Source organism: Sceloporus occidentalis, unplaced genomic scaffold (genome assembly GCF_023333645.1).
Source record: "Sceloporus occidentalis isolate IW3139 unplaced genomic scaffold, rSceOcc1.0.p SCAF_55, whole genome shotgun sequence".
In the NCBI taxonomy this organism is placed as follows: domain Eukaryota; kingdom Metazoa; phylum Chordata; class Lepidosauria; order Squamata; family Phrynosomatidae; genus Sceloporus; species Sceloporus occidentalis.
This window is the reverse complement of record NW_028317035.1, coordinates 4423210-4434407: the sequence shown is the minus strand read 5'-3', so window position 1 is coordinate 4434407 and position 11198 is coordinate 4423210.

Below are 11198 nucleotides of genomic sequence, written 5' to 3'. Positions count from 1 at the left end.
CATTTTGGCGTTTATTTCTGGAGTTTTTTCTGGCGTTTTAGCCTTTCTGTGGAAATTGCTTTTTTTGACCTTAGGCAGTTTTTCCAGCCTTTACAAGTTAGCAGTTTCACCCAGCTAAAAGAGATTAGGATAAATGGCAAGTATCTGCCCCCGATGTCATTTACTTGGTAGACCCTTTTGTCTCTTTTCTGTGGTTTGTAAGGCATGCTTTATTCCGAATGTCTGCTCCTCTAGGAAGATTGGCCCCAAATGATGGTGCAAATTGTTTGCTGTTGCTTTTGGCACGCAGGATCCAGTTGATGCGTCGGGTATGTTTGTTTGTAATGGCATGTTTGTTCCAAATGGTGTAAAATTCAATATGAACCAGTCCAGGACTTTGTTTTGTGTGAAACTGTTTGTTTTCAGCCTATTTCTCGTAGGACACACAGATACTGGGTCCATCCTCTGCATTGTAACTGTGGAAAAAACGCCATAAAAAACGCCAAGGCAATAAACCCACATGGCTTTTTCATGGCGTTTTTTCTCTCCCATAGACTTCTATTGGAGAAAAACGCCAAGATTTCTTTGAAAAAACGCCAGAGTGTGAACATGCTGCGATTTTGAAAAACTGCCACAGAGCCCAAAAAAGCAGAAAAACGCCAAAGAGGACTGAAAAAACGCCAGAAAGAAAAACGCCAAGTGGAAACCTAGCCTAAAGGAGATTGTAAGCCAGGTCTTCTCGTCCAGCATCAGTGGCGAGACTTCCCAGAAGAGTCGAAGCTGTTATAGCTGCAAAGGAGGGACCAACTACACATTAATATCTATGTATTTAGAATGCAATGTCATAAAAGTCCTTGTTGTAATTAGGGATGCACCAAAATGAAAATTCTGGACCAAAAATGACTCATATTCATTCCCTTAACCCCTTCGAGACAAAGGCTGATTTTACTTTTTGTACCCTTTGTGACAATGGCCTTTTTAACATTTCTGCGCTGCTTGTGTTTAGCTGTAATTTTCTTCTTTCCCGTTTACTGAACCCACACACATTAGATATTGTTTTTTTCAGGACAAGAAGGGCTTTCTTTAGATGACATTGTTTTGATTGTATCATATTATTTACTATTAAAAAAATTATAAAATATGGTGAAAAATTTAGAAAAAAATGACTGTTTCTAACTTTTAGTTGAAAAATCTTTTACTCATCTATAAAAGGTAATGAAAAAACCTGCTAAATAGATTCTACTATTTGTCCTGAGTTTAGAAATACCCAATGTTTTTATGTTTTTTTGCTTTTTTCTACCCATTATGGGGCAATAAGTACAGGTAGCGTTTTGCTATTTCAAAGCCATTTTTTCCAAATCTGGTAATTCTTCCCCCCATGTGCCATTTCGGGTATCTTTGAACCCGGCCAATGCAATTTACCCCATCAAGTCATATATTTTTGAAAACTAGACAGCCCAGGGTATTCCAAATGCTAGTATTTTAACTCTTTCCATGCACCATATCTACCACCAGTCTTTGTCAAACTTTATGGTAGTCATTTTTTTGCATTTGTTTTGTCATACACATTTTACTTCAGGTATGAATTAAAATGTTCTAGTTTATGTCACTATCACAAAACACCCCAATATGTGTTCAGCAACATCTCCTGAGCGCAGCGATACCCCACATGAATGATTTTGCCTGGCTGTTTGGGGGCAAAAGGGCCACATTTGGGGCATGCGCATTTTTCAATGTTGAACTTTGGCATTTGGGGATCCACTGCCCATGCCCTATTTGGTACATCTTTGAGCCGGGCCATTTCAGTGTGCCCAATAAACCCATATATTTTTGAAAACTAGACACCCCAGGGTATTTCAAATGCTAGTATTTTAACTCTTTCCATGCACCATATCTACCACCAGTCTTTGTCAAACTTTGTGGTAGTCATTTTTTTGCATTTGGTTTTCCACACACATTTTAATTCAGGTATGAATTAAAATGTTCTCGTATATGTCACTATCACAAAACACCCCAATATGTGTTCAGCAACATCTCCTGAGTACAGCGATACCTCACATGAATGATTTTGCCTGGCTGTTTTGGGGCAAAAGGGCCACATTTGGGGCATGCGCTTTTTTCAATGTTGAACTTTGGCATTTGGGATCCACTGCCCATGCCCTATTTGGTACATCTTTGAGCCAGGCCATTTCAGTGTGCCCAACAAAACCATATATTTTTCAAAACTAGACACCACAGGGTATTTTAAATGCTGGTATTTTAACTCTTTGCATGCACATATTTTACCACCAGCATTTTTTCAAAGTTTGCAGTAATATTTTTGTGTGTGTATTTTTCCCACACACACCTACTTTATGTATGAATTTACAGCTCCTGGTATATGCCGCTGTCACACGACACCCCATAATGTGTTCAGCAACATCTCCTGAGTGCAGTGATACCCCACATGCATGGGTTTATCATTTTTGGGGGGAACTAAAAGGCCACATTTGGTACGTGTGCATTTTTCTAATTGGAAATTAGATGTGTGGCCATCCTTCCCCCCCGTGTTAATTGGGACGTTGTTGAACCTGGCCCATTCAATTTACCCCATCAAATCATACATTTTTTAAAAGTAGACACCCCACGGGCATTTAATATGCCAGTATTTTAACTCTTTCCATGCGAGAATTGTTTTAAGCTAATATGCTAATTTTAGGACTTGCTCACAAAAATATATTTTTTATATATATATTTTTTTTTTTTATTATTTTTTTAAAAAAAAAATTTAACATTTTTTTTCAACTTGGAGGTTCCCCTGATAGTGACATCAGTGGGAAATGATTTTTACATTTTACTGTTTTTTTACTATTTTTTTCTAATTATTATTAATTTTATTTTATTTTTTAATTTATTTTTACTAATCACACTGTGATTAGAAAGCTGGGCTCCATTGACTTGCATGGTGAATGCAGTACCTGTATTCAACCTGCAAGTGGAGCCAAAGTTCTCTAGATGGTCTGGACCATCTAGCGAACTTTTAAAATTTGTGGTTCCTGTTACAGGACGGCGGCCATCTTCCTTGATGGCGAAGATTGCCGGCAGCTGCGGCTGTGACCGCTCTCCGGAGCGGTCACAGCCCATCAAAAGGTTAGTGTTTGGTGTCGCTGGATGCCTCCTGATCGAGGCATTCCAGCGACACCATTTAAGTTTAGGAGGCGATCGTCGATCGCCTCCTAAACGCTTTTAAAACGGGCGTCCGCCGCCATACAAAGTATGGCGGATGTTGACGCCCCGTGGAGGGGCCAGAGATGGCCCCTTCGTGCCGATCGCGGCGTTGCTGAATGCCTCGAGGTCGAGGCATTCAGCAACGCTTTTTGGGTGCAGAAAGCGATAGTAGATCGCTTTCTGCACCCGTTTAAAGACGTGCCGGTCCTGGCACGTCAATTGTCGTAAAGCACATGCTTTTCCGTGCCGTGCCAGGACCGGCAATTGTCATTAAGGGGTTAATCACGCATACTTGCTCCTCTAGACTGTAAGCTTGTTTGAGCAGGGCCATCCTCACCTGTTGTCTCTGTTAGTCAATTTGTTATGTTACATACTACTTATTATGTCCTGTCTACCCATTGTATGGCGCTATATAAAACAATAAATAATAATAATCATACACCCTCCCCACCCCCTTACCTGAACTGCAGACTTCCGCAGGGGTCTTGCTGCTTCCCTCTGTGTTGCTCGTACTCTGTGCGAACAACTTCTTTTGTCCCGCCCCCAGGGGAGGCAGGAACGGAGCAGAGTCATGTGACGTGCATTCACGTGATTCTGCTGGGTTCCTGCTTCTCCTGGCCGGTACAAGAGGCACATATAAGCAGCAGGGCCCCTGCGGACAATTATTTTCGGCCATTTTTTTAAATTTATTTTGCCGATAATGCCCTTTTCAGCCGATATAGAAACATAGAAAGTGTATGCAGATAAGAACCATTAGGCTCATCCAGTCTGCCCAACCTCTGAGTACTTTTCTTAGTAGCTGCCCTTATCCTATACCTAGCTTGTCCTTATGCCTATCCCATGCTTGCTTAGATGGCTTAACATCTACCACTTCTGCTGGAAGGCTATTCCATGCGTCCACTACCCTTTCAGTAAAGTAATCTTTCCTGATGTTACCATTAAACCTTAGCCCCTCTAGCTTATGACTATGTCCTCTTGTTGTGGCTGTATTTTTCCTTTTAAATAAACTTTCTTCCTTTATCTTGTCGATTCCCTTTAAGTATTTAAATGTTTCTATCATATCCCCCCCGTCACATCTTTCTTCCAGGCTATATATATTAAGATCCTTTAACCTGTCCTAGTAAGGTTTATCCCGTAATCCATTTTAGTAGCCCTTCTCTGAACTTTCTCCAACATATCTATATTCTTCTGGAGATACGGTCTCCAGTACTGTACACAATACTCCAAGTGAGGTCTCACCAGTGATCTGTACAACGGCATGAGCACTTCCCTCTTTCTACTGCTTATTCCTCTTGCTATACAACCAAGCATTCTGCTACCGTTACCTGCTGCTCTACTGCATTGTCTACCTATCTTTAAATCCTCAGAAATAATTACTCCTAAATCCTTTTAATCGGACGTTGAAATTAGGACAGTATCAAATATTCTATAATCTGCCCTTGGGTTTTTATGCCCTAGATGCATTACTTTGCATTTATCCACATTAAATGCCAATTGCCACAGCTCTGACCATTTTTCCAGTTTACATAAATCATTTGCCATTTGGCTTATCTCTCCAGGAACATCAACCCTGTTGCAATTTTTTGTGTCGTCAGCAAATAGACATACCTTTTTCCATCAAGACCACCTGCAATATCATTAATAAAAATATTAAAGAGAATGGGTCCAAGTACAGATCCCTGAGGTCTCCCACTGGTAATAAGACCTTGCTCTGAAAATACACCATTGACTACAACCCTCTGCTGTCTGTCACACAGCCACTGCCTAATCCATTCAACAACATTGGGATCTAAACTCAGAGATTGCAGTTTATTTATAAGTCTTCTATGTTGCAAAGTGTCAAAGGCCTTACCGAAATCCAGATACGCCATGTCTACTGCACCACCCTGATCAATTACTTAAGTCACCCAATCAAAAAGATTGATAAGATTTGTTTGGCAAGATCTTCCTGAGGTAAACCCATGTTGTTTTTGATCTTGAAACCCATGTGACTTCAGATTTTCAACAATCCTGTCCTTTAACATTGTTTCCATTAACTTCCCCACTACAGATGTCAGACTAACTGGCCTGTAGTTGCCGGACTCCTCCCTACTGCCCTTTTATTGAATGGGCACAACATTCGCTAATTTCCAATCCCCTGGGACGACTCCCGTTACCAATGATTTTTTAAATAAATCAGTTAACGGTTTTGCTAGTACACCACCAAGCTCTTTTCATAACTTGGGGTGTATCCCATCAGGCCCCATCGACTTATTTGTCTTTACCTTAGACAACTGAAGTAGAACCTCTGCCTCGATAAACTCACATATTTCATATTTCTTCCTAACTGAGGTCCCATTCCCTCATTTTCATTTGTAAAAACTGAACAGAAATATTCATTGAGGCAGAGAGCTAGACCTTTATCCTCTTCTACATACATTCCTTTTGTTTTTAATCTAACTAATCCTTGTTTTACTTTCCTTTTCTCATTTATATAATCTAAAAAATGTTTTATCTCCCTTTTTACTGACAGGGCAATTCACTCTTCTGCATGTGATTTGGCAGCTCTTATAACTTTCTTTGCCTCTTTCTGCCTAATTTTATAGATCTATCTATCTTCCTCACTTTGGGTATTATAGGCTAACTTCTTGTCTTTTTTAATCTTGGCCACTTTTGCAGAGTACCACAGTGGTTTATTTAATTTTTTACTCTTACTGACCAGCCTAATACAATTTTCTGTAATTTTCAATAATACCACTTTTAAATAATCCAATTTCTCATGGACTCCATTTAAGTTGCCCCAGACTGATAATGACTCCTCTACACATATTCTCATTTTAGAAAAGTCAGCTTTTCTAAAATCTAAAACTTTTGTTTTTGTGTGGTGCTACTCAGTCATTGTTTGTATATTAAACCATACAGACTGATGATCACTTGATCCCAAACTTTCACCTACAGAAATATCTGTTAACAAATCTCCATTTGTGAACACTAAATCCAATATGGCCTCCTTACCAGTTGGTTCCTCAACTACTTGTTTTAAAGATAATCACAGCAAGGAGTTAAGAATATCTGCACTCCAGGCACAACTAGCTACTTTCGTTTTCCAGTTTACATCAGGAAGATTAAAGTCACCCATGAATGTAATTATTTTACTTTTGCCAAATTGTACTGTAACCCAAACCGACTGTTCTCCTCACCAACTTGTGTTAAATTATATTTTATGTGATTTTTCACATATAGGGCCACCCCTCCCCCTTTTTTGCCCTTTCTGTCTTTTCTATATAAAGAGTACCCCGTATTCCCAGTCATTTTTTTCATTATACCATGTCTCAGTAACAGCCACTATATCAACATTCTCAGTTGCCACTACTGTTACAAGTTCATGGATCTTATTCCCTAAACTGCGAGCATTTGTAGACATGACCTTTAGCTTGTCGTTTAACACTAATGCTGCAATCGCTTTCTGTCCTTGTTTTGGGGGGCAAAATATATGCTTCTCCCTATTATCTGTATAGACCAAGCCCCCAGATCCACCCACCTGGTTACTAAGTAAATTGCCCCCCTTTCTATACTGTCTAGCCCGGTATTTATTCCCCCCCATTCCTAGTTTAAAATCTCCTCCAATCGTCTAGCCATTCTCTCCCCAAGCACATTGAACCCTCCTGCATTTAGGTGCAATCCATCATGACTATAGAGATCGTAACCCAAAGCAAAATCAGCCCAGTGCTCTAAAAACTCAAAGCCCTCCTTCTTACACCAAGACTTCAGCCATGCATTTAGCTGCCTAATCTACCGCTGTCTTTCTGGTGTAGCGCATGGCACAGGTAGTATCTCTGAGATACTCTCTTTTTAATTTTACTCCCTAAATCCCTAAAATTACCTTTTAGGACACTCAATCTTCCTCTTACTATGTCATTGGTGACAATGTGCACCAAGACAGCTGGATCCACACCAGCCCCCTCTCAATAATCTATCCACTCTGTCTACAACATGCTGAACCCGGGCACCCAGGAGACAGTAAACCATTCGGTTGCTGTGATCAGAGCTACAGATTACCCAGATTGTCTGTTTTCCTAAATATAGAATCCCCTACCACCACAACCTGCCTGGGATTCCCTTCCTTTCGGATACCCTGCACACTGGATGTTAGGGAGAACAGCTTTTTCCAGAAAGCCCACCTCTGAGTCTGCCTCCCCAACGGGCCCAAATGGGCAAATTTGTTGGGATGGAGAAACTCTGATATATTTCAGCCACAGATATATCGGTGCATCCCTAGTTGTAATGGTCAGGTGTCCCGATACATTTGTCTATATAGTGTATCATTGACCTATAATCTGTTCTTGCATACTGGCTAATGTATTTGGAATGTTGCCTCAATGGCTTACTTTGTGATGCCTTGTGTGACCATGAATACAAAATGTTCAAACCAGGGGGTCCCATGAGCAAATTCCTTATTGTCGGATTATAATTTTCTTCATGGCCAATGGCGTAACTACAGTCGTTCATTTTCATGTCTCCTCGTACTGGTCGGTTCAAAATAGTTTAGAAAGGGCCCTTCCGACCTGAACCGCACCAGTCAACGTCCCAATTATTTTATAGATTGATGAATTTATTGAATAAATAACTTTAATAGACTTTTCAGAGGAGAATGGAAAACCTTGTGTAAGTAAACGATACATTACACCACACTTTTGTACAGTAGTATAAATCGAAGGAACTATTTTGTTGAAATGACCTTATGACAGATACTTTTTAAGCTTCAATGGAAAAAGGATATTATATGAATAATGCAGGGTAAAAAAATACCCTATATTATGCTATATACTAATATGTGGGGGGGGGGAACTTGCCATGTGGTTGAGTATATTAGAGTCCTTTTTTCTCTTGTAAGGTTGTTTAACCCCTTAATGACAATTGCCGGTTCTGGCACGGCACGGAAAAACAAGTCGATTATGACAAATGACGTGCCAGAACCGGCACGTCTTTAAACGGGTGCAGAAAGCTATCTACGTTCGCTTTCTGCACCCAAACGGCGTTGCTATAATGCCTCGACCTCGAGGCATTCAGCAACGCCATGATCGGCACCAGGGGCCATGTCTGGCCCCTCCCTGGGGCGTCAACAACCGCCATACATTGTATGGCGGCGGACGCCCGTTTTAAAAGCGTTTAGGAGGCGATCAACGATCACCTCCTAAATTTAAATGGTGTCGCTGGAATGCCTCGATCAGGAGGCATCCAGCGACACCAAACACTTACCTTTGGATGGACTGTGACCGCTCCGGAGAGCAGTCACAGCGCTGCCGGTGATCTTCGCCATCCGCAAGATGGCGGCGGCCCGGGAAAAAAAACAATAAAGGTGAAAAAGTTCGCTAGACGGTCTCCAGACCCTCTAGAGAACTCTGGCTCCACTTGCAGGTTGAATACAGGTACTGCATTCAACCATGCAAGTCAATGGAGCCCAGCTTTCTAATCACAGTGTGATTAGTAAAAATAAATTAAAAAATAAAATAAAATTAATAATAATTAGAAAAAAATAGTAAAAAAAACGGTAAAATGTAAAAATAATTTCCCACTGATGTCACTATCAGGGGAACCTTCAAGTTGAAAAAATTTAAAAAATAAATAAATAAAATATATATATAAAAAATATATTTTTGTGAGCAAGTCCTAAAATTAGCACATTAGCTTAAAACAATTCTCGCATGGAAAGAGTTAAAATACTGGCATATTAAATGCCCATGGGGTGTCTACTTTAAAAAAATGTATGATTTGATGGGGTAAATTGAATTGGCCGGGTTCAACAATGTCCCAATTAACACGGGGGGGAAGGATGGCCACACATCTAATTTCCAATTAGAAAAATGCACACGTACCAAATGTGGCCTTTTAGTTCCCCCCAAAAATGACAAACCCATGCATATGGGGTATCACTGTACTCAGGAGATGTTGCTGAACACATATTGGGGTGTTGTGTGACAGCGGCATATACCAGGAGCTGTAAATTCATACATAACATAGGTGTGTGGGGGAAAAATACACACAAAAGAATACTACTGCAAACTTTGAAAAAATTCTGGTGGTAAAATGTGTGCATGCAAAGAGTTAAAATACCAGCATTTTAAATACCCTGGTGTGTCTAGTTTTCAAAAATATATGGTTTTGTTGGGCACACTGAAATGGCCCGGCTCAAAGATGTACCAAATAGGGCATGGGCAGTGGATCCCCAAATGCCAAAGTTCAACATTGAAAAATGCGCATGTCCCAAATGTGGCCCTTTTGCCCCCAAACAGCCAGGCAAAATCATTCATGTGAGGTATCGCTGTACTCAGGAGATGTTGCCGAACACATATTGGGGTGTTTTGTGATATTGACATATACGAGAACCTTTTAATTCATACCTGAAGTAAAATGTGTGTGACAAAACAAATGCAAAAAAATGACTACCACAATGTTTGACAAAGACTGGTGGTAGATATGGTGCATGGAAAGAGTTAAAATACTAGCATTTGAAATACCCTGGGGTGTCTACTTTTCAAAAATATATGGCTTTATTGGGCATACTGAAATAGCCCGGCTCAAAGATGTACCAAATAGGGCATGGGCAGTTGATCGCCAAACGCCAAAGTTTAACATTGAAAATGTGCATGCCTCAAATGTGGCCCTTTTGCCCCCAAACAGCTAGGCAAAATCATTCATGTGAGGTATCTCTGTACTCAGGAGATGTTGCTAAACACATATTGCGGTGTTTTATGATAGTGACATATACCAGAACCTTTTAATTCATACCTGAAAATGCATGTGAAAAAACAAATGCAAAAAAAATTACTACCATAAAGTTTGACAAAGGCTGATGGTAGAATTAGTGCTTGGAAAGGGTTAAAATACTAGCATTTGGAATACCCTGGGCTGTCTAGTTTTCAAAAATATATGACTTGATGGGGTAAATTGCATTGGCCGGCTTCAAAGATACCCGAAATGGCACATGGGGGGAAGAATTACCAGATTTGGAAAAAATGGCTTTGAAATGGCAAAACGCTACCTGTACATATTGCCCCATAATGTGTAGAAAAAAACAAAAAAACATAAAAACATTGGGTATTTCTAAACTCAGGACAAATAGTAGAATCTATTTAGCAGGTTTTTTCATTACCTTTTATAGATGAGTAAAAGATTTTTCATCTAAAAGTTAGAAACAGTCATTTTTTTCTAAATTTTTTACCATATTTTATACTTTTTTTAATAGTAAATAATATGATACAATCAAAACAATGTCATCTAAAGAAAGCCCTTCTTGTCCTGAAAAAACAATATATAATGTGTGTGGGTTCAGTAAACGGGAAAGAAGAAAATTACAGCTAAACACGAGCAGCGCAGAAATGTTAAAACGGCCATTGTCACGAAGGGTACAAAAAGTAAAATCAGCCTTTGTCACGAAGGGGTTAAAGACATCTAATGTATAGGAAGATTAATTGTTCGAAATGTTGTTTATCCTTGAAGTATATTTTTTTGTTAACAAAGGTTTAAAAATGATTATATGTAGTTGGTGCAAAGGGAAAAAATACATTCAGACAACTGTCCAGAGGCTTATAAGAAAATATAAAGAGATCATAACTTCTCTAAAACTATACATAAAACTGTACATCAAATTTGGTATACTCGGACTGTAGCCTTAACCCTTTGCATTTCATTGGTAGTTAAACTATTAAGGTGAAGTGGATAATAATTTAATTATTATGGAATAATGGAAAATAATATTATATATGGATATCAAAAGGCTCCAGAATAACACAATAACATATGTGTGTTATATGACATAATCACATGGTCACAACATGCCCCCTAATCATAGGTGCGCAAAGTGGTTTCAAACCAAGAAATTGGATGTTTACTGTTGAAGCAAAAACACCCACCTTATGATTTGGAAGGGATAACCCCCTCTTATCTTGTTAGGTCACCCAAAGCAACCAAAAAATGTTTTCATGTTGCAGGCATATTTAAAGATGGATGATACATCCTGGCATACATGAAAC